The following is a 25,575-nucleotide window of genomic DNA, read 5'->3' as shown; positions in this document are numbered from 1 at the left end:
ATGGTACAATAAAATTACGAAAATCTTGTGGCTGGTTGCAGTTTTTCCAGCAATGAAATTTACGGAAACATATGTGGTGTGCTACAACCAAAATGAATAAAATAATATTTGATAACGACTCCAAATACTGGACCAGTAGTCCAAAACGCAGATTCAATGTACTTTTCCAGAACCATTCCAACAAATCTATGTCTTCCACGCACTTACCTTTTACATTCTTTATCTGTTAGCTACACACTGCCTGATAAAAAGCACCCGGAAAGGGAAGAGGGATCAAAATGAAATGAATGTTATTTCAATTATTATAAAATCGACTCATATTCACAATGAATCTGGCAGTATGAGTCCACTTACAAGTATGACATTGCACCCTCTCTGGCCTGAACGTAAAAACTGATTCGGTTGGAAAGCATGTCATAAAGACATTGTATCCTCTTCTGAGGCAAGCCGGCAACTGGATAATGGCGCTGGAATGGAGTGGATGTCCGAGATGGTTACACATATGTTCGTTGGTGTACAGATCTAGGGAACTTGCTGGGCACAGGAGCACCTCATCACCACGCAGACTGTCCGCAGAGAAGCTTGCCATATGTGGACGAGCATTGCCCTGCTGAAAAATGGCACAACGTTATCAGCGCAGATATTCACAGCAAAACGTACTTGATGGTGTGACTCTACTACAGAGTGAGGGTTTTCCTCGTCCCACACATGGCTATTTCTGCTGTTCGAACTACCATCACGATCAAATGAGGCCTCGTCAGTAAACAGCACGATTTGGACTAAATCTGGTGGATCAGTCCACTGTTGGAGCAACCTCTGACACAGTGTGATCCTTGGTGCAAAGTAAATCACAAGCACTGCATAGACTCGTTGTGGGTGAAATGGGTGTAACTGTTGTTCGTGGAATACTCGCTGCACGCTGGTACGCCCAGCGCCCATTTCGCGTGCAATACGACGAGTACTCGTAATCGGGTCCGCTGCAAGACGTTCCAGCACTCTCTCTTCAAAGTCGGGTGTGCAAGTGGTCTTCTTGTTGCGAGGCCCCCCTTTCTTCTTGCCAATGAACTCGTCTCCCGTATTCGTCGATCGGATGATGCCTATTAGACAATGGGACAATGTAAATACGATACAACAGAGCCACCTTATGGACAAGTAATGAAGCAAAGCCTGCACCATGACTTCCTAATGATCAGACTCGTCTTTGTTTCCTTGCAGGCAATAAATCATGTACATGTAAATAAACAGCACAGGTCGTGTAAACTTGTACGCACGTTAGTTGTAATGAAGCTGGAAAACAGTAATGCTAGACAAAGCGGCAGACAAATTTACTTCGATATCCCCTTAAGTTGGCTTCTTCGACTCCAGGTTTATCGACCGAGCGAGGTGTCGCAGTGGCTGGCACACTGGACTCGCATTCGGGAGGCCGACGGTTCGAATCCGCGTCCGGCTATCCTGATTTAGATTTTCCCAGATTTCCCTAAATCGCAATGGTTCTTTTGAAAGGAAACGGCAGATTTCCTTCCATAATCCGATGGAACTGATAACCTCGCTGTTTGATTCCCTTCCCCCAAATCAACCTATCCCAGGTTCCCTACCTCAAATTGTTCAGTGGCGTATTCTGTATGTCGTATTAGATTTTTGCACGCTATATGGAAACACTCTGTATATGGCCGATTCCCCCTGAAGCAAATTCTCTCTTCTTCTCTTTTCGTATCTCAACTGATTACCTTTCTTCTCTCTCTGTTTCTCTCTTTATTACTTCTATCTACAACGCTTTTCTTTTCGTTAGTCTCCTGCCTCTGCTGCCACGCGCATTGCTCCCATGGCTTACAGTCTGAATATACTTGTCTGTAAATTACCTTCATTACACTATTCCTCTCAAACAAGAAAAAGCTATGATGCTGATGCTACAGCATAAGAGTTTTTTTATGAAGTCTTTGGTAACTGTTCCTAAGAAGGGTTACATTGCATACTAGATGTGAAGCCTCTCATACCGTGTATGTCTTAATGGATGCATCGTGAAATGCCTGGTTAGATGTAAAAGAGATCCTTTGCCAGGACCAGTAAAGAAGCAAATGTAAATTGCTTCACACAGTAATGTGCGCGCACAGATAAACTCGCCGCATAAAATATGGTACATCCTTAAGAAAGCATATTGTGTGCTTTGGAGCGATAAATATGTTGTAGAACTGGTATCAGGCAGTCAAGTGATCTCCCTCCGCTAGCGTACGTCGTGGCAGTGAAGTGAGTAAATGTGGCAGTCCGTTGTATGGAATCAGCGCAGTTAAGATGGATCGACGTAAAGACTTGAGGAACCGTCGTGTTTGCATATCCGCATTAACACATAGTGAATGAAGTTGGCCCATTCGTAGATGTGTCAATGCGAACTGTCAAAATGTCTACAAAGAGTAGTGAACCACTCGCAGCTTCGTATCAGTGGACATATCAAGATCGTAACCAAAATGGCTCAAATGGCACTGAGCACTATGGGACTTAACAGCTGAGGTCATCAGTCCCCTAGAACTTAGAACTACTTAAACCTAACTAACCTAAGGATATCACACACATCCACGAAGCGCCTAGAACCGCTCGGCCACACCGGCCGGCAAGATCGGAACCGTCAGGGACTGAAGACCAATGCCGCGACTTATCAATAACATTCGGTTTCACGACATTACATGGATTACTGCTCTCAGTGAAGGCAGATCATCTCGACAAGTTTGCGAGCAAACATTTTTAAGGGAAGAGCGTGCAGTGCATAAATGGAGTCGTCTATCTCACAAAATGTGGTTATACACAGCGGTGCAGACAGCTGTAGACTTCAATGGACGAAACACATAAACCGGACGCTAGCTGACAAGACACGAATAGTGTGGTCCAGCCAGGAGCGATTTTATCTCTTTTCAAATGATGCAACGTGTCGAGTGCGCCGGTGGCTCTATGACGCGTTACACTCATTGTATGGAGGGTGGGAGATGACTCTGTAGTCTTTTGGGGGTGTTTTTCGTGCCTTGAAATGGGCCCACTCAATTAGGTTACCGTGTACGTCAACCAGGATGTTTATTTCAACATTATCGGAGACCAACTGTTGCTCTTTCTTCTATATCTTCATGATGTATATGATGTGGACACTCCCACCTTGCAAGATAACAACTGCGTTCGCAGGACTGCACGCATGCGCTCCTGGTTCGAGGAACGGTCAGTCACCCCACTGCTCCTCGACTTACCCGGCCCCATAAATCATTAAATCTTTATCTCTTAGGAGATGTCTGGTATATTTCAGGGAGCAGGTGAAGCATAGCAGTGTATATCCTTGCAGTTCGGTAACTCGGCGGGATTAATAATCCGAGCGGTTCTAGGCGCTACAGTCTGGAACCGCGCGAGCGCTACGGTCGCAGGTTCGAATCCTGCCTCGGGCATGGATGTGTGTGATGTCCTTAGGTTAGTTATGGTTAAGTAGTTCTAAGTTCTAGGGGACTGATAACCTCAGAAGTTTAGTCCCATAACGCTCAGAGCCATTTGAACCATTTGATTAATAATCATCGAGTGGTTATAGTTCGATACAGCGTAGCTGAAGACACTTCTAGACACTCTCCCTCGCCGAAGTAAGCCATTGTCAAGGCCAGAGGCGGTGTTAAATGTAAAAGCGTGGTTGCTGCTCGGAGCGACAAGTTTTTTGCCGGAGTGCTGACATGGTCACTGCGCCAATGATTGCAGTCGACCGGATACGAAAGCTGATGGCCGACGGTGAAGAGAAAATCCAATTAAAACGGTGAGGCGCTTTCTCGCGGAGCACGGCAGCAGCTCGATCGACAAGCGGACAGTGGCCGAACGAGTAACTGGAGCGAGTCGTAACACTTGTTAGTCACTGATCGCTCCGTATCAAAATAATTTCTCTTTTTTTAGTGCCTCGTTAGCAACGTAGTTCTTAAGGAAGACAGAAACCTTGTTTCAGCATCGCCCTTTGTTTGAACAGTTGCCCATATCTTTTCTCAAATGGGGCAATCAAAAAGATTTCGTTCGAAGGGCGTGCAGTTCAGAATCGGTATATCAAACAGGCAAAATCGCTTTGAGCACTGAGGCAACAAAACCACCAAAGCACCAGGTTGCAGATATCAGTTTGCTAAAACGCCGTGTCCTGCTGCGTGAAGAAATCAGACCGAGCAAGATGGCGCAGTGGTTAGCACACTAGACTCGTGTCCTCGAGGACGACAGTTCAAACCCACGTCCGGCCATCCTGATTTAGATTTTCCATTATTTCCATAAATCTCTTCAGTCAAATGCCGGGATGGTTCCTTTGAAGTGGTACGGCCGACTTTCTTCCACACTCTTCCCTAATCCGATGGAACCAATGACCTCGCTGTTTAGCCTCTTGTCCCAAATCCAACCAAAAAATCCCTAACTGCCTGCTGCACATCTTGGTCCGACGGGCGAAGTCGACTCTTTAGGTCCTTTTTTTAAAGAACCGAAGAATTGAGAATCGCATAAGGAGAGATCAGGACTATGGAGTGGATGCTAGAGTGTCACCAACTTAAGTTGGCGTAATTTATGCATTACGGTATTTGCTATTTGGGGACGTGCGTTACCATGAATCAGCAGCATTCTTTGTCGCACCATTCCACAACGACGATTTTAGACGGACATGGCGCCCCGCAAAATTCTTCATTCTCGCATGGATGACTACCGCTGCATGTTCTCCGGCAACCAAAAAAAGAATAACTGCACGTTGGTCCTGGTTGGACACATTTGGTAACAACGTCGCATAATTCAGTTTCCGCACTCACGTCGGAAAGACACAAATACCACACCAATCCCTAGCCTACATCTCTTATTAAAGTCTACTGAAAGCAAGATCTATTGCGCTAACAAGCTGGTACCTTGCACAAAATTTAAATACATTGTAAGATAATATTCAAACACTCAATAATTATAGAACATTTTATAAAGAACAAACATAGTGCTATATTCGGCAATTTCCTTCAACTACTATGAACGTACCTTTTCCGCTCTCCCAGTTCTTCATTTTATGTCCCACTTTTGCACTAAAACTTCCCATGAGGATATTTTTATGTGATTTCTTATAGTCCTGCATCAACGTCACGCTATGTTGCATATACCCTTCAACAGCGCTCTCAAACGGAAACTTTTTGACCGCCCCCTTGCATTTGGCCGCATCCTGCATAACGTGAGCGTACACGGACATTCTCGGGTGAGAATGACGATATTGTCGGCCCCTTTAGTGCTTCTGGGGAGAAGTAGAGAAGTTGCCTGTACCAGATTTAGCCGCCCTGTACGTGAACTCAATCCCCTTCTCGCCATCCTGACTCATGTTTATGGCGGTTTCCCTAAATCTCTTAAAACTAATGTCGCTATGGTTCTTTTGGAAATAAAACGGACACTGGGCAAGGTACTGGGTAAATTACTAAGAGCCACGAACAAGTTTATGCTCGTATGTGTGTGCAACAGCTCATTCCTGTACCACAAGCGCTATGTTTTGGGTAATTGTATATAATATTAAAGGAACTAGTGACTCAAGAGCCAAGTGTTCAGACTGAAATAAATGCACAAGGTAGGGGGGGGGGGGGGGGTCGACACTTCACAAAGAAAAGGAAAAATGAAAAAAACGGAAGCAGTTTGTGACTTTTGCATGACACTAACTAATTTTTCTCTGCTGTTTCTGCGAAAAATAAAGATACGCCCTGTGGTCAGAATTCAAACGGCTAGCTACAGAAATTTCACAAAAATATCGTCATGGGAAATTTTAGTGCAAACGTAGGACATAAACTGAAGAACTGTGACAGCGGACATGAGAAGTGCATTCTGGTTGAAGGAAGTTGCTGAATATAACACTGTTTTGTTGCTGATAAAATGTTCTGTAATTATTAAGTGTCTGAATCTCACCCCGGTTCCCAGAACTCGGGAAGATAGACGTTTATTGTGGATACTGTATTACGGATACACTCCCTTTGACTGTTCAAAGATGTAACTAAACCCGCCGAAAGATGTAAACCACTATGCATGAGCAGCGCCTATTAGACTGAGGGGGTCCGACAGCCGATCAGTTCCAGTCATTCCACCAGGAAGGAGGTACACGGCTCGTATTGTCTGTAGTTCAATCATGCCTAGACGGTCAATACCACGGTTCGATCGCGTCCACATTGTTACTTTGTGCCAGGAAGGGCTCTCATAAAGGGCAGTGTCCAGACGTCTCAGAGTGAGTCAAAGCGATGTTGTTCGGACATGGAGGAGAGACAGGAACTGTCGCTGACATGCCTCGCTCAGGTCGCCCAAGGGCTACTACTGCAGTGGATGACCGCTACCTACGGATCATGGCTGGGAGGAACCCTGACAGCAACGGCACCATGTTGAATAATGATTTTCGTGCAGCCACAGGACGTCTTGTTACAACTCAAACTGTGCCCAATAGGCTGCACGATACGTAACTTCACTCCCGACGTCCATGGCGAGGTCCATCTTTGCGCAACCACGACACCATGGAGAGCGGTAAGATGGGCCCAACAATTTACCGAATGAACCGCTCAGGATTGGCTTGATGTTCTCTTTACCGATGAGTGTCGCATATGACTTCAACCAGACAATCATAGGAGACGTGTTTGGAGACAACTCGGTCAGGCCTTAGACACACTGTCCAGTGAGTGCAGCAACGTACAGATTCCCTGCTGATTTGGGGGGGGGGGGGGCGACGTACGCCGCTGGTGGTCATGAAAGGCGCCGTAACGGGTGTACGATACGTGAATGCCATCCTCCGATCGACAGTGAAACCTTATTGGCAGCGTGTTGGCGAGGCATTCGTCTTCATGGACGACAATTCGCGCCCCTGTCGTGCACATCTTGTGAATGACTTTCTTCAGGATAACGACATCGCTCGACTAGAGTTGCCAGCATAATCTCCAGACATGAACGTTATCGAACATAACTGGGATAGTCTGAAAAGGGCTGTATACGGACGGCGTGACCTACCAACTACTCTGAGGGATCTACGCCGAATCGCCGTTGAGGAGTGGGACAATCTGCGCTAACAGTGCCTTGATGAACTTGTGGATAGAATACAACGACGGATACCGGCAAGCATCAATGCAAGAGGACGTGCTACTGGGTGTTAGAGGTACCGGTGTGTACAGCAATCTGGACCACCACCTCTGAACCGAGGTGATGCAAAACGTTGTTTTTTTATGTATGTAGTACGTTATGACACTGCAAGACCAGTTAAAGCTGATAATTCCTCTGAGATTCTACAAGTTGGTTTTGTGAATTTGTGAGAAAGTTTATATTTTAACACCCCGTTGATGACGATGTCATAAGAAATGAAATTTCAATGAACCTTCAACAACAAAAATATACAGTGTGATATAATATGCACTTCTTCACAAGCACACGAAACCGTGAGTGGTTGTTTGACTGTGTGTGCGTTAAATTGTTCAAAGTTCTTTTTGGGTGTCGTTGAGTGTTGTTGAGCGTTTTTGTTGATTATTTTTAGTGTTCATGATGAGTGTTTTTGCTGAGTGTTGTTGGCAAGCTTCTTCGTCAATGTTTTGTGTTTTTTTCGTATTTTTTAGTGCTGTTGGTGAGTTTTGAGTGTTTATGCTGAGCACTGTTGGGTGTTTCCCGGTGTTGATGTCTGTTGTTCCGTGTTAGTATTTCTGAGAGTTGATCGTTTTTAGTGCTGACAGATGCTGTTATTGAGTGTTGTGTTAAGAACCGTTGTGAGCCATCTCAGTGGCTGTATGGATTTTGTTTCCAAAGTGAAGCAATTGCAAATAAGTAATTATGAATCTTATTACAATGTGGATGCTAGGAATAGGTTATATTTCTGTATTGCACTCCCGCTACAGTAGACTCATGAGCAAATGGTTTCTCTGAGAAACATTTTCTTGCTTTCTCTCCAGTGTGTAGGGCCGGAAACGTCACTGAGTCATAAAGAAAATATGTATATAACTCCTAAGAAGTAATACGTCCCATCTACATTCCAGGCGATAATAAATAATAATAGAAAACTCCTAAGATGTACAAAATACAAGGATGGGGATTTTATGAAATTGAGAGTAGAGGGATGTTTTGAAACACCATGTCACTATTATATTTGAAGTAGGTTAACGACTTGTGAGATTCAACCCACTGATTTCGTCAGGACGCAGTTGCGCTCACTGCAGAGAAAGGGAGTAAGGAGGAGACGAGACTGCTGTGTATTTTTCGTGCCAATTACACGGCTGTCAGATGTCGCTGATTGCGCAGTCTTCAGACATCCAGCGAAAGGAAGGCATCGAACAAACGGCGCGGAAGTGAAGGTGCGTCGCGAACGCGGCCCGTCCTGTCGGCAGGCGATGCTCCCCTGTAACTGCCGCACTCTCCTGTGCCAAGCGCCCTCCTTTCCTAAGGCCGTGACTCTTCTGCCAGGATTTTAGGCAATCTTCAAGAAGAACGAAAGTGAGTGGGCACTAACTTTCCCCATGTAACTGTTCTCTTAAGCAGTGCTGCTAGAACTAAAATTCTACGCTAATAGCAAGGTGTACGAAAAACAGAAGATGGATAAATTTCAAACGATTCTGTTTCTTGATGACTAAAAATACGCAGTTTATTCAGTCAGTGTCAAAACCTTCTATTTTTTTTTTAAACCATAACACATATAATGATGAGCAATGCAAGAAAAGAAGTGAAAATTCACCACGCTTTGATGAAATAATCCTCTTGTTTGGTATTAATCAGATAACGGTAGTCCGATATGAAGTCGAGATCAGTACCTACTTTTTCCTAGCGATTTTGTGACACTGTGGCAGCTCTCTGTGATCTAAACTCCATCCGTTTCTGTGGTAGTTGATGTCAGCAAACATGATTTTAACGTCAACTTCCAAAGAGAGAAAACATATGTAGATAGGTAAAGCTAGCAAAACGATAAGAAATGCCAAGAGGCGTAGATTGAATGAGAAACTTGAAGAAGCAAACACAGCCTTCAAGAAACACAAATCACGATTCTTTTTCAGAGAAATGAAGAGAAGACTTGAAGTTTTCGAGGCAAAAGAAACCTTCGTAATAGAACAAGATGACACAATAAAAATAGGCGAGAAATAGGTGTGCGAGGAAACGGCTAGGTATTTTAGGGATTTGCTGAATGCAGAAGCAACGACAGTAAAGTAGGCACACTTACGCTCTAAGAACTAAAATCAGGATAGTCTAGACAATGCACCCACCGGGGCACAAGTAGCAGAGGTAATTAAAAAACTCAAATATAACAAGGCATCAGGTAATGATGGTATCTGTGCTGAAGAGGTCAAGTGGGGTGGTCCTGAAGTACAAAGAAGTACAATATAACAATAGATCTCTGGAGAAATAAGAAAATACACATAGACTTGAAAGAAGCCATTATAATACCACTACACTAGAAAGGGGACAAGAAAGTACCGGATGACTACAGGGGCATCTCTCTTAAACAAAGCGTACAAGGTTTGTCGAGAATCTTGCTCAACAGAGTTGAACAACAACTGGAGCCTATAACAGGAGAGCACCAGTGTGGCTTTAAAAAAAAGGAGGAACTGTACAGAACAGATATTTGGAATAAAAAAGGATAATAGAACACAGACAAGGGGAAGGAAAAAAGACAATAGTGACATTTGTGGAAACGTTAAGCGACACTACTGGCAGGATCAGGCACCACAGTACGCTGTCAGGCAGCTTCGAAATAAAAACAGGAGTCCGGCAACGGGATGGACTGTCACCAGTTTTATTTAACCTGGTTTTAGACGAAGTAGTGAGACAGTACTCTCTCCGTCTTCAGGCCACGAGTGGCCTACCGGGACCAACCGACCGCCGTGTCATCCTCAGTGGAGGAGGCGGATAGGAGGGGCGTGGGGTCAGCACTCCGCTCTCCCGGTCGTTATGATGGCATTCTTGACCGGAGCCGCAACTGTTCGGTCGAGTAGCTCCTCAGTTGGCATTACGAGGCTGAGTGCACCCCAGACAAATGGCAACAGCGCATGGCGGCCTGGATGGTCACCCATCCAAGTGCCTACCACGCCCGACAGTTCTTATCTTCGGTGATCTCACGGAAACCTGTGTATCCACTGTGGCAAGGCCGTTGCCCCAGTGAGACAGTGGAGACAACTAAATAGTAACATGAAGATGAAGGGCGTGCAAAATAGGGTACAAGATCAAACAGTGGACTGCATGGCACTCGAAGATGACATGGCACTCGCAAATGAAACAGAAGAAAAGGCAAAGACAGCACTAAAAAATCTAGCCGAAACAGCAAAAAAAAGGTCGGACTGGAGATTGCATATAAGAAGACCATGACACTGAACACTGAATCTGACTGGAAGATAGCTGGTCAAGTAGTTGAGAAAGTCAAGAGTTTTCGTTGTTTGGGGGAGAAAGATAACCAGTGGCATACAGAGCAACAGTGACGCAGCAGACAGGGCACGGCTTTTGCAGAAGCTTCGGTATGCGTTGAAAACAACACATTGCAAGAAAAATCTGTCAGGGAATGCCAAATTGCCATACTACGCAGCAACTGTAAGAAATGCTGCTCTGTATGCATCAAAAACGATCACACCCGGCAAGAGAGCTTGTGTACAGTCGGAGGAGGAGCAGCGGAAAATTTTGAGAGACACCAAAAAACATGGGGATATCTGGATACACAGAACACGGCATGAACTGTATGAAATTATTGAACCCATATCGAGCGCGATACAGAAGAGGAGGTTACGATTTGGTGAACACATCATGAGGTAACATGTCATATGGGAAACAACTGGGTGAAGGAAGTCAGAGATAACTGGAAGGCTGTAGGAATAAAAGAAGGGAATCGGCAGCTAGTGGAACAGGACAGGGAGAAATGTAAAAGGGTTGGTGGATGGTCACAGATGGCCGGACACCAAATTCAAGATTGTCTTCAACAGAAGAAGAAAGAAACAGAAGCAGCGAGAGATTCAAGAGGTATTGTGAAGATAGAAGACGTACGAAGCAAGCCACACGTGATCCTGAAGGGTCCTAAGGAAGCAAAAGAAGAAGAAGGTAAAGGTAACAAGGGAGCGTGGATTGACTAATCGCTCTTCACCGTTCCATCAGACAAGGTCGGTCACTCTGCGTTTTTCGTTAACACTGTGAGTTTCCTCTGAACCGACGATACTGCCGTACAGTGCTCTGCTTACCGCGCCCTTATGAAAGGCTTCTGAAAGCAAACTGCATCGCGCTAACAAGCTGAAACTTTGTGTATTTCAATACATTAAATAAAGCATTCATTAAATAAAGCATACATTAAATAAAGCATTCTTTCGAACGTCACCAGGGGCGGAGGGAAGGGGGGGAAGGGCTATGGGACTATAGCACCCACTCAATGTAGTATCATACTACACTGTATAAAATAACTTCAGAAACCAGCTACTGTATTACTCCAACAGATTCAGTCTTTTTTTTTTATAATTATGTAGGACTACAGGTCACAATGTATTTCAAACACATTTTAACAAAAGTATAAGAGCGGCAAATAGCTTACTGTCTAAACCAGTACATATCAACTTAAAATGGGCGTCTTATTTATATAATACACATTTTTTACCCTGAACGCCAAAACAGCTACCAAAAAATACTTTAAGAAACACCAAATTCACCTATTTGTCGGTGGAAGACCCCACCTCTCCTTTTGTTAAGCGATATTCCATTCCCCCATACCCAATTCCCCCCCCCCCCATTAGCTCCCTCCCCCCTCCTTGCCGCATACCCTCTCCTCCCCTTGACAGACTTCTAGAATCGCCCCTGAACCGCAAAGTGCTTTACTAGGCATGGTCCTGTTGGAGGTGGTATTCCGTTACCTTCCACCAACCTTTGAAATGAGGTACACAGTCAGTTACAGATGGAACTATCGTTTAACGTGGATTCCGAAGTAAGGTAAAACTCGGTATTTTTCACAACAACGAACTTTTCCAGAAGTGTAAGAACTTTTCCAGAAGTGTAAGAATTAATGTCCCATGAGAGACGTTGAAGTTCGTCGTTGATCCATTCGCTTAGGTTTTTATTACAGAGGTCAGCTAACCTTTGACCGTACACGATGAGCTACCATGCCGGCTACCACTGGGTATGGCCGTCGGAACGTACCCTCAACTCAGTACACAGTGTCCACAAGCCAGTCCCGAAATGCGTGAAGGTCCAGCACGACCGCCAACATGAAGTGCTTCTGCAGCAAACAGAACGCACAAAGCAGAATACGGTTCTCCAGAGTTCAACGGAACACGCTTCGACCTAACTCTGCCGCACTGGCATCTGATTTGGCCAGACAATTTTTTTTAATTCAATGTGCGACTACAGATATACTTTCACTTCGCCAGCCGAAGACTGTATTATGCTTAGAAGTCGAGAACACTGGTACAGAAAGTTTATGCAATAGCTTAGCAATTCACAACTCAGTTAGGAATTAATAACGAGAAAGGCAACTTTTAAACATGGCTTTCAAGCTCCTCCTTTGGAGTGGGATACAGTGTTAACGAAAACTGGTGCTCCGTACAAGAATTTTAAATAAAATTGAGGTAAAGTACACGAAGAAATATGTATTCAAGGGCAAAAGAGCAGACATATTAAAAGACTATAAGATGTGCAGCAGATGTTTGGCAATGTGTAGGGTGGCGAGAAACAGTCCGAAAGGCTTGTACGGGCGTTGTAGGGTAGTCTGGGCTGAGAAATAATTGTTAATGATATGTGGCGCCCTTGGCTCCAGTCGCTTCTCTATATTCATTTAAGATAACAGCGATCGACTCTGTTTCGCGCGGCCGCGGTTTTCCTCTTTGGTCGCTATTCGGCTATTTAAGCGCACGCTGCTGTGGGGAGAGGGCTGGTTTTGGTCGGTTGGTTGGCGCTCCGGTGTGCAGTCTGTTCGTCGGCGGTCGCTCTTTGCGCATGCTCTGCCCCTTTGTCACGTGGGCTGTAGGGCCGCGGACGGAGACGTGCGTGCGGTCGAGAATGTGTGCTGCATCTAGTGAGAGGGCGATGGTCTCGTCTGTGTTGCTAAACGATGTGAACAAGTGAAAAGTCGCTTTGGAATGTATCAACCTGCAACCGGACACGCTACAGAGCCAAACTGTGGGAATAATTCAGATTCTTAAAGTCCTGTTGTATATATCTATGCTGAATTTCGTGCTGTCTCCCGGTGTTTGGACGCCAATGTTATCTGTTTCGTGTTGACCGCTGGTGAACAACTTATTGAACAGTAGTTACCTGTGTGATACAGGTTGCATGTTTTGAGCGCACTGGCAAGCAGTGTATATCTACGTGCGTGTCTGTGCGCTCCGAGATAACCACAGGTTCGATTTTCTGGAACTTCTTTCTGCCTTTTGCTATTATGTGTAATCTACCTATAGTGGAATTCTTTGGTAAAATTAAGAGACTCATGACACGGTTTTTCTTCTTGTATGTAATTATTATTTAGGGTTATAAGACAGAGTATGTGTTCTGGTTTCTACACATTCTGCAATGTTCTCATAGTGAATTTTCATGTATCGTGATTTCTGTGCAAAGGGAGTGTGAACTGTTGTTGTAGACAGTGATTGCAAGAGATTTAATTTGGCTGCAAAGAGTAATTGTATTCCTGTTTTGAAATTCTTGTAATGTTTTAAGGATTGTGTTACTCTGGATACTGCCCAGTTGCTGTGTGGTTTTATGTGGTTATTTCAGTGGTATAATGAGCGGTGCCCGTCGTCCGTTGCGGCTGCTCATTTAAGTGGGGGACGAGGCCTTGGTGGCGGCCAGTTTGAATTGTAATCGACAGCGGGGTCGCTGTGTTTATCAGTAGACTCCAGTTCTTTGGTGAATCTAAGTTGAATATTTTATTATTTGTTCCTGGTGACGCCGAGGCGTCCGTCTTTCCTACTTCGGCGTTCCTTTCAGCTTTCATTCAGGCTCCATCTGAGTTGTAGTTTCCGCGCACCTCTGATGTGCCATTACTTGTGACTGAAATTTTGTAATACCTGAAAGATTACTTTCATCGTACTGAGTTTTTAAAATCTTATTCAGAAAGAGAAATTGTGAGTTGCTTCTGCTGTCATATCTTAATAGGTGTCCTGCTTCTGTGGGAGTTTTCTCAGTAAAACGTTTGTTTGTATGGTTCTTAAAATGTATGTAAAGAGGGTTTTGAAATTGTTTACCGTTTGGAGTGGGCTTTAACGATAGACATTTTGTCTGTTTAGTTATGTTTCAAATTCTAGTCAATTGTGTATATTGTTCTGGGATAACAGCAGCTTGCTATTGTCATGAAATTGTTAAATAAAACCAGAGTTAGTGTTTGATTAGTAGTTATTGCCTTGTCTGTATTGAGTTGAAGTATCCTTGAGCGTGTGTGTAACGTTACAGTTAGGGGAAAAACTTCGGCAAGTTGTGCCGTTTCCGAATGAATTAGCATTGAAGTTAGACTGTTTCTGACCACTCTGTAGAAAGACGAACCACAGGCAACTAAACAACGTCGTTCCCTGCAGGCCCACGCGTAGCTCTTCTTGTCGCGACTGCACCGTTGCGCAAGTAGCGCAGAAGTTCAAAAATAACGTGCCGTAATAGACTATTATTCCGAACTGTGATCCCTCTGGCCCAATGCGAGCTATCGACTAGGGTGGCTTGAAAAATCTACGTTCTACATTTTTAAGGGTCCGCTCTCTCCTTTCATGCAGCAATAAAAGATTAGTAAGGAAATTTACAATAACGGATAGGGAGGGGCACGCCGCCATCAGATGACCGACCGTATGCGACCCGCGGGCCGAGGTCAGTGCGCCCCTGCTCTACAATGATGATTGGTACATGAAATGAATCGAAAACGCAAAGCTTCTGGATTTTCTCCATTAGGTGGTAGTAAATTTTTGGATGTGTCATAGTGAGGATGAATTCGCAACAGAATTGCTCAGAAGTGGGAATAAATGTGACTTAATAGATCGGAATTCTTGTAGTTTACAGCAACATGGGTATGGCCGTCGGAACGTATCCTCATCTCAGTACACAGTGTCCACAAGCCAGTCCCGAAATGTGTGAATGTCCAGCGGTCGTGGCTATGCTAGCAAACCTGGGGCCTAATATTTTCTTTGCAACGCTTTCCGTGTTACAGATGTACACTATGTGATCAAAAGTATCAGGACACCTGGCTGAAAATTACTTACAAGTTCGTGGAGCCCTCCATCGGTAATGCTGGAAATCAATATGGTGTTGGCCCACCCTTAGCCTTGATGACAGATTCCACTCCCGCAGGCATACGTTCAATCACGTGCTGGTAGGTTTCTTGCGGAATGGCAGCCAATTCTTCATGGAGTGATGCACTGAGAAGAGCTATCGATGTCGGTCGGTGAGGCCTGGCATGAATTCGGCGTTCCAAAACATCCCAACGGTGTTCTGTAGGATTCAGGTTAGGACTCTGTGCAGGCCTGTCTATTACAGGGATGTTATTGTCGTGTAACCACTCCGCCACAGGTCGTGCATTATGAACAGGTGCTCTATCGTGTTGAAAGATGCAATCGCCAACCCCGAATTGCTGTTCAACAGTGGGAAGCAAGAAGGCGCTTAAAACAACAGTTTAGACCTGTGCGCTATGACTGCCACGCAAAACAGCAAGGAGTGCAAGCCCCCTATATGAAAAACACGACCACACCTTAACACCACCGCCTCCGAATTTTGCTGTTGGCACTAAGCACGCTGCCAGACGACGTTCACCAGGCATTCGCCATACCAACGCCTTGCAATCGGATCGCCACGTTGTGTTCCGTGGTTCGTCACTCCACACAACGTTTTTCCAAGATTCAATCGTCCAATGTTTACGCTCCTTACATCAAGCAAGGCGTCGTTTGACATTTACCGGCGTGATGTGTAACTTATGAGCAGCTGCTCGACCATGAAATCCAATTTTCTCACCTCCCGTCCAACTGTCGTAGTACTCGTACTTGCAGTGGATCCTGATGCAGTTTGGAATTCCTGTGTGATGGTCTGGATAGATGTCTGCCTATTATACATTACGACCCTCTTCAACTGTCGGCGGTATCTTGTCAGTCAAGAGACGCTTTTATGCTGTACGTGTACCTTCACGTTTCCACTTCGCTATCACATCGGAAACAGTGGACCTAGGGATGTTTAGGAGTGTGGAATTCTCGCGTACAGACGTGTGACACAGGTGACACAATCACCTGCTCACGTTCGAAGTCTGTCAGTTCCATGGAGCGTCCCATTCTGTTGTCTCACGATGTCTAATGAGTTTTGAGGTCGTTGATATGGACTACCTGGCAATAGGTGACAGCACAATGCACTTAATATGAAAAACGTATGTTTTTGGAGGTGTCCGGATACTTTTGATCACATAGTGTAGCTTCACCCATGTTCAGACTTTACTTCCATTGTTCAGAGACAAAGGTCTTATTTCCTGCTCGCCTAACACTGTCGGTATTTGTTGTCTATCCGTAAGATTAGCCTTCGTTACCTTCTCACTATTCTACAATTGTTCAGAGTAGTCTGTAGGGTATCGAGTTTCCATTTGATTTGATTCTCATGTATCGTTGAATTATGCACCACGTTATACCTCAAAGGACATTTGTAATTTTATTATTTGCCACTGCTTTTTGAGTTACTTATCAAGAAACAGGAATTTCTCTAAAGCAATTTCGATTTATTTTCGTCTCGTATCAAGTTTTTACCATTTTTAAACTGTTTCGAAGTGGCCTCATATTTTTAATTGAGACAGTATTTGATCTGAGAACAAGACATTGCGTACGTATATTCTGCCTTCGGTAGACTTATTAGTCAAAAAAGCACTCCCATGCGGAAGTAATTTGTATTCGTTGCATGCTTTTCTTTTCAGCAAGGTAAGTCAGTCTTAGCGAGACTTCTAGACTTCATGCTGTTACAAACCATTTTCGATGTGACTGATAATCATATTCTTTTTGTGGATAGACGTTTGCCTTCGAAAATGAGGTTGTATGTTCTCACTGCACGTAATCTGCTAACAAGGGAGGTCACTCTTACACTTATGAATCATGACAGGAAGATACAAAATACAAGTATGATCTTGGGTTCATTGAAATATTCGTCAAGCTCCCTCTTTTTCCGCTGAGCAATGAAAGCACTTCCTACTTGGTTCAAATAGCTCTGAGCACTATGGGACTTAACATCTGAGGTTTTCAGTCCCTAGAGCCTAGAACTTCTTAAACCTAACATCACACACATCCATGCCTGAGGCAGGATTCTAACCTGCGACCATAGCGGTCGCGCTGTTCCAGGCTGAAGCGCTTAGAACCACTCGGCCACAACGGCCGGCCACTTCATACTGCTGAATATCTCAATCAAGCAGTTATGTGAAGTGTTAATAAATTATTCTCGGGTTAAAATTTTTGTGGTAGAGGGGACTCTTCTCGGAGTCATTTATTTTATGTGTTCAGTTTAGTTCAAGGAAGAGGAACACGAGACTTTCAAGTTGACAAAATTTGGTCGTTTCCCTTCCGTCTGAACTAAATTTGGAAAAAGTCACGGTCGCCTTGTTGGTGATGTCATTAATATGGTTATTTCAGATTTAATCGTTTCTACATTAAATCCATGTTTTGTTGCCATGAATTTTCTAACAAAATCCGTAAAATTGAGTGCAAAATGCATAGCTGAACAGCGCTGTAAAGAGCAGCGATGCGAAGGATAGCCAGGTGTAGAATCTGCCGCGCATCCTTGAAGCGCGCTCACGGATCCGGTAGCTGGCTCAGTCATCTGCAACGCAAATGACTCACTGGACAGAGCCTCACGGCCTCGCTGGTGGACAGCAGCACAGCACGCGCCAAGTCTCGCAAGATCGAGCAGTAGAAGCCGACTGCCGACTGCCAGACAGTGAGCTAGCGCAGTACCTTGCTGCCTAACCGGATCTGCATTCAATGAAATACGCTTACAGGATTACACTTACAAAGATTTGCTAGCAGCTGTTGAAACAACTGTCACTAAAGATGAGCAACATGATGATTTGTTTATTGAGTGAACACCATAAAATAGCACAATAAAATAATATTTTGCGAACTCTAACGGACACAGACCTACCATCACCGTTCAGTTTGAGAGGTCGCCTTCTGTATCATCAGGTTGAAGCTCACACTTATGGTGAAGTTTGCCTACAAATGTTTTTGGGTGTTTGGGTAAATGCCGCCTTGAGCGAACACAATTTTCATCTTTTTCTTACCTACGCATTTTCTCTGAAGTTACAGCATCGTCACGGCGGTTTTATTTTCTTTCTATTAAATAAAAGAAAAATTGCTCTTTTCTATCTGTAGATATAGATTTTCAGTTTTTAAGAAGAGGATCTAACAAATTTGAAAGAAACACAATTTTTTTGTTGTTGATATGTGCGCCTTGTTAACACATGCCGTGGTTTCATGGGCTGGCTGCATTTTGCTTTGTAGTTGATTTTCTTTCACTTTTCTTCATCTGTAACTATGGAAACATTAATGTGGGAAGTTATTCACATAGAAATTTACGACAAGGAACGTTGTCGTTCAAATTATTTTAATATACGTGAATTTTTTATTCTCTCTCTCTCTCTCTCTCTCTCTCTCTCTCTCTCTCTCTCTCTCTCTCTCTCTCTCTCTCTCTCTCTCTGTGTGTGTGTGTGTGTGTGTGTGTGTGTGTGTGTGTGTGTGTGTGTGTGTGTGTTTGAGTTCGTCGTGCAATATGTTTCTACTAAGTTTATCAGGTTTTCATATTTCACATAGAGCATGTTTATAAGTGCAGTTTTTCACTAAATATAATGGGGAAACCTGAACACTTTCCCAGTCGTAGTTTTCGAAGAAAATAATTTCCTTCGCTAAGCTCTCCATGGTTGCTGAATGCAAACTGTGAAAGGCAGAATGCTACAATGACAAACACAAAAAGCCACATAAACAACAGCGTGTTTTAACAAAGTACAAATAACAAAATTGGATCTGCTTTTATATCTGTGAATACTTTTCTTAAAAACTGAAATTCTGTATGTGCAGGAAGTAAAGATCAATTGTCCCGTTACGCAACGGAAAGGAAAATCAAACACCGATGATGCTGTAACTTCAGCGAAAAGTGTCTTGCCAAAAAAGAAAATATTGTTTTTTCAAGACGGAACTTACCCAAAAAACAAATTTATCCCCTAGAAGTTCGGAATCACTTTCATCGGTACTCTGTCAACAACTAGATAGACTGAAGGGAAAACTGCTCTCTGAAATGTTATTTTTACAGTTTGTAGACGAAAGGTTGTGGATATATAACGCCAATAATAGTTGTAAATGTTGAAAACATCGATGTTCAGAGGTCGATTACCAGACATCAATGTTTAGTAGTCGATGATAAATCCAAGTCAGCATCTATGATTTTCCAGTGCAGCCCATCCCTAAGACAGAGTAGCAAGGGTGCACAGCTCCGTCATTTTGGACTGTCGAAAGAAGGACCACTGGAGACGATTCGGTGGTGGAAGTATTCTAGTTTAGCGAATGTTTACGTGGGATAAAATGGGGCCCATCACTGGTGACCTATACAAGCACCTACGCTCCAGTCTAACTTCAGCAAGAGAGTGCATCACTACTCCGCTCCAGAACTGTCACAGCTGTATAAGAACCAGCCCAAGGACATGTGAGTGCTTGAGTGGCTCATTGGGTCACCTAACCTTATATTTATTAATCAAATTTTGGACCTCTTCGTGGGAGAGGTGCACGCCGTGGACACAGTTTAGAAGACTTTCATGAGATTGACGGTTGTTGAGCGGTCCTGGATCAGCATGGACCCACAACGCAATTTGCCGGCCGGTGTGGCCGAGCGGTTCTAGGCACTAAGCACTAGGCGACCGGTAAGGTCGCAGGTTCGAATCCTGCCTCGGGCATGAATGTATGTGATGTCCTTAAGTTGGTTAGGTTTAAGTAGTTCTAAGTTCTAGGGGACTGATGGCCTCAGAAGTTAAGTCCCATAGTGGTCAGAGCCATTTGAACCACAACGCAATTTTATATTGTGACAGTTGACTACTGCTATCAGGCCGTGAGTGGTGTTTCGAACAGCTCCTACGTGTTTTGTATACAGCATGTATTTTATAACGCAGGGCTACGTGGCATGATGTCCATTTGTGAAACAGAAATGCAAGGCTAGCGGTCAACACGAAGTTTCATCTTTGCTATCATGAACTAAGAAGACTTTCATCTGAGCTATACAAACAGATGACATCGCTTTTTGGATTATAGATAGTAACATTTCTGAAACGGTAAAGATGGTGAACAGTTTGCCTGCCCTTACATTAAGACTGTGTCGTAAGCAAACTACAGTGACACCATTGTAAATAACTACAGAAACTGCTGAGCCTCAAGCACTATCAGTTACCAAGGTAACAGGCTGTTGTGAAAGCAGCATGCTTCAGTAAAGCACTATATTGTCTAAATCAGTTAGTATGCAACTAGACTTCTATCTACCGCAATAGTACAAAGCGCTCTGGAGCACTCTGGCACCAAATCAGACTGTGGTAAACGCCTGCTGTAATTGATAAAAGCTTTGCAATCCTTACTGCAGAAACATAAAAAGATGGCACCAGTATCATGACTGTCAGGTTATTTCCTGGCATTTTCTGGCGCTTTTGAGCGTGAATTCATGCTAAAAGAGCATCTTTCCTCCCTATATAATGATAGCCTTTCTCCTAAAGAACAGAATATTTTTAGTTTCGCATATGGCCTGGAGCGTCCGCAAATAGCTCGATATCACGATCAAGACTGCAGAATACATTTCTGTCGCAAGAATGTCTCAGACCTTCGTTCGGGTGTTGACTTTAAAGCTGTGATGGTGTGTAGTTGACAAGAGTTTTGCTTTGACTAGTGTTGTGTGCACATTATAAGGTGAGTGCGATATTAGACACAATAAGAGACAGATAATACTTTGCGATGTCACCAGAACGTTCTCTTCGTCTGTTTCACACGAGACTAGAGGTGGGTCATTCGCAAGAACTGGTCTGTAGGAACAGGGCCAAAGAACGATTTCTAAGGAATTGTCGTTATGCGTTCCCTTCAGGTCGATCTCATTTTCACCCCAGTCTCGTTCAGTCGGTGTGGTCGGTTTTCGGATGATTTGCTCATTTCTCGCTCCAGCTCCACAGTTCTTCGTTCAGTTTCAGTGTTTTTTGTTCACTGCGTTCGCTTGTTCTTGCCCAATTTCAAACCGTTCTCAAAGTTTAGATTTCTAATTCTTTCGCTGCACCGTTCAGCGTACACGACTGGTACTTCACAACTTTACAATTTTTGTACGTTAAAATCAACATACGAAATTTCCATCCATTAGAACTAGCTTTTGAATGTTAGTCCGTGTTTTTGAAAATATAACGCCCATAATCCCAATTTAGTTTTACCGAATAATACACTCCTGGAAATGGAAAAAAGAACACATTGACACCGGTGTGTCAGACCCACCATACTTGCTCCGGACACTGCGAGAGGGCTTTACAAGCAATGATCACACGCACGGCACAGCGGACACACAAGGAATCGCGGTGTTGGCCGTCGAATGGCGCTAGCTGCGCAGCATTTGTGCACCGCCGCCGTCAGTGTCAGCCAGTTTGCCGTGGCATACGGGGCTCCATCGCAGTCTTTAACACTGGTAGCATGCCGCGACAGCGTGGACGTGAACCGTATGTGCAGTTGACGGACTTTGAGCGAGGGCGTATAGTGGGCATGCGGGAGGCCGGGTGGACGTACCGCCGAATTGCTCAACACGTGGGGCGTGAGGTCTCCACAGTACATCGATGTTGTCGCCAGTGGTCGGCGGAAGGTGCACGTGTCCGTCGACCTGGGACCGGACCGCAGCGACGCACGGATGCACGCCAAGACCGTAGGATCCTACGCAGTGCCGTAGGGGACCGCACCGCCACTTCCCAGCAAATTAGGGACACTGTTGCTCCTGGGGTATCGGCGAGGACCATTCGCAACCGTCTCCATGAAGCTGGGGTACGGTCCCGCATACCGTTAGGCCGTCTTCCGCTCACGCCCCAACATCGTGCAGCCCGCCTCCAGTGGTGTCGCGACAGGCGTGAATGGAGGGACGAATGGAGACGTGTCGTCTTCAGCGATGAGAGTCGCTTCTGCCTTGGTGCCAATGATGGTCGTATGCGTGTTTGGCGCCGTGCAGGTGAGCGCCACAATCAGGACTGCATACGACCGAGGCACACAGGGCCAACACCCGGCTTCATGGTGTGGGGAGCGATCTCCTACACTGGCCGTACACCTCTGGTGATCGTCGAGGGGACACTGAATAGTGCACGGTACATCCAAACCGTCATCGAACCCATCGTTCTACCATTCCTAGACCGGCAAGGGAACTTGCTGTTCCAACAGGACAAAGCACGTCCGCATGTATCCCGTGCCACCCAACGTGCTCTAGAAGGTGTAAGTCAACTACCCTGGCCAGCAAGATCTCCGGATCTGTCCCCCATTGAGCATGTTTGGGACTGCATGAAGCGTCGTCTCACGCGGTCTGCACGTCCAGCACGAACGCTGGTCCAACTGAGGCGCCAGGTGGAAATGGCATGGCAAGCCGTTCCACAGGACTACATCCAGCATCTCTACGATCGTCTCCATGGGAGAATAGAAGCCTGCATTGCTGCGAAAGGTGGATATACACTGTACTAGTGCCGACATTGTGCATGCTCTGTTGCCTGTGTCTATGTGCCTGTGGTTCAGTCACTGTGATCATGTGATGTATCTGACCCCAGGAATGTCTCAATAAAGTTTCCCCTTCCTGGGACAATGAATTCACGGTGTTCTTATTTCAATTTCCAGGAGTGTACTTCTTCACTTCTTTACGTCTGAGGCACAGCTGGCTATCTTTTGGAGGAATTAAGGAGTATTCAGACTACCTGGTGCTCATTCTCATCTGATTCATTCTCTTAATTCATCAACTTTTTTAGTTCTAATTTCGAAAATTTCTGATCCCACTAGAATTGGGTGCATGTAACATACTTATCAAACAAAGGGCCCTCTTCGATTTTCTTCATACTTCAGGTTTTGAAAATCAATGCCCAAATATCAGTTTGCAAAGCAGTACGACGCAATTATCAAAAAACTCGATAAATCTGCTTTGAAGACTGGAATATTTCAGAGCTCTATTAAGTACAAAACGACTCAGGTTTAGGAGTGCCGTTATTGGCAGCCATGCGTGTAACATAGTAGTTTTGTAATCATAAAGCCGCTCCTCCTAATCGTACTAGGAGGAACTACTTTTTACTTTTATTTAAATCTCGTATGTATTAAAAATAGAAATGTTAATTAACAAATATTGAATTACAATTTTCAATAAAAAGAACGTATTTTCATTTTTAATTACTGGCCATAAACAAGTATTTGACAAAGATTTAAAGTATTGCATAATTAGATAAAAAAAGGTGCAGTGAACGAATAAACTTGATTGGGTCCCAAAAAGCACAAGTCGCCAGTGAACTACTTCACAAAGATAAGTATATTTGCCATCTCTACACCAGAAACCCAAGCTGTTCTGTCCCTAGGCAGTTGACACTGGCACACATTGGAAATACAGGGTGTTTCAAAAAGAACGACCTGATTTCAAAACTCCATATTTATTTATAAAAACATACTACAAACATGGGACGAACTGCAAAATACTCACAAAATCTTAATGTTTTATCTACGCTATTACAAACTCTCTATCTGTTCACCAGCAGCAGCACGAACAACATCTAGACCGATAGTTCCCAACCTGGAGAACCCCTAAGGGGTAAAATGAAATTTTCTGAGTGGTAAAAACTAAACCATTCGATTACGTTTCAGTCACGAAACTAAATTATTTTCAAAAGATCGTTACTACTATCACAATTTTGTGAGTCCCTAATACTGATTATGTAAGTTATCAATAATTACTTTTTCTCAGTTAGTAGGATTTAACCGGTAGTTACAGATTCCCCACTCACTGCACACATGTAACTTGTGCTTTGTCAAGTATTCTGCTGATGATAAAAGTGAGACATACACGTAAAAAATGCTAAATATCTCGAGAAAATGTCTTCTCCAAGTTGCAGATAGTACCTACAGTCGTTCAAAAATTGCTTCATTACTCGCTTCGAAACAGATAAATGAATTAATTGACAGCACGGTACAACAGTAGCTACATAAGGCTGTACGCGTATTATCATCATTATTATTATTAGACTCGTTAGCCACAAAGCATTAGCCGCCTGAAGTTGTCCAATTTGTGCCAGTTCAGAAGTAAGTAAGGAGTCCAGTAATCAAGTGATTCATAAACAGTAAGTATAGTGCACACATCTTAACTTGTTTGATTTTAAATGAGGTTGCAGTGTGCTGGCCAAGCGAGTGCCTCAATGGAGAGGAGAATGCAGGGGAAGCAAGTTTTGTAGCAAGTGTCTACCCTCACGATGGATAGCTAGGTTTCTTATCTGAGAACAAGTTGTGGATAGCAGTTGCAATTCGCCATGAATTCCTTCCTTGGGCGGGAATACAGCTAATGACTAAATGCACTCAGGGGTGCTTGTCTGAGAAAGGCTGGGAGCTACTGGTCTAGACGATAGCTAAATCGTCATAAGCTTTAGGCAGTGTATCTACTTTTACAGTAGTTATGGTGGCTGTTATTCTGTTCTTCCCTTATTTTGTGTCATGAGGTAAAGGGGAGTGAACACACGTTCGTTCACAGACCCCCACAAGAAAAACTCGCGCAGGGCATGTCTGGCGATCTCGGAGGCCAAGAATGTAGGGCAGTGTCTCGGGATTCCATACGCCCTATACGGCATTGAGGCAGAGTGTCATTGAGAAAGTAATTTACATTGTTGTGCCAGTGTGGTGCGGCTCCATCCTGTTGGAAAATGAAGTCATCGGAGTCCTCATGATGTGGAAAAAGCCAGTTCTGCAGCATTTGAAAATATCTCATTTCAGTCACTGCTTTTTCCTCATCAGCCAACGGCCTTGCCACAGTGGTAGCACCTGTTCCGTCACATCACCGAAGCAAAGAGCTGACGGGCTGGGCTAGCACTTGGATGGGTGACCATCCAGACTGCCGACCGCTGTTGCCAAGCGGAGTGCACTCAGTCCTTGTGAGGCAAACTGAGGAGCTACTTGTTTAAGAAGCAGCGCCTCCGGTCTCGTAAACTGACATGCGGCCGGGCGGTATGCTGACCAAGTGCCCCTCCATATCCGCATCCAGTGATGCCTGTGGGCTGAGGATGACACGGCGGCCGGTCGTTGCCGTTGGGCCTTGCAAAGCCTGTTCGTACGGAGATTCCTCATCAGAAGGGCGAGATCGATCTGGACTTTTACTTTCGCACAACCATCGTCTCTCTTCAAACTGGCGATACCAACGACAAATGTTTTTGCGTGCAGGTGGATCAACGTCGAAATCCTGACTTAAAGCACTCTACAGAAGGGTCCAAAAAATGTATCCACTGTTTAAAAGTCTATAACTTGCAAACTAATTGATGGAGTTGTCTCATTTTTGGTGAAAGTGTAGCTTAACGTCCAGCTTAAAGACATCACTGTAGGTGTTCGAAATGGTCACCATTAACATCCACACACAAACGATGCCGCCGAACTGCAGCACGAACTACTGACGTTAGGATTTTCGGCGGCC

At 44.4% G+C, this 25,575-nt stretch overlaps 1 protein-coding gene across 1 annotated transcript in view; it reads left to right on the top strand.

Annotated features, from left to right (window-relative positions):
• LOC126269276 (uronyl 2-sulfotransferase-like) overlaps window positions 1-25,575 on the top strand; it is a 173,738-nt gene that overhangs the window by 69,706 nt on the left and 78,457 nt on the right. The gene's annotated exons all lie outside the window — the stretch shown is intronic.

The sequence above is a fragment of the Schistocerca gregaria genome, chromosome 1 (genome assembly GCF_023897955.1).
Source record: "Schistocerca gregaria isolate iqSchGreg1 chromosome 1, iqSchGreg1.2, whole genome shotgun sequence".
In the NCBI taxonomy this organism is placed as follows: Eukaryota; Metazoa; Arthropoda; class Insecta; order Orthoptera; family Acrididae; genus Schistocerca; species Schistocerca gregaria.
Note: the sequence above shows the minus strand (reverse complement) of the source record. Positions and strands in the feature narration are given on the sequence as shown.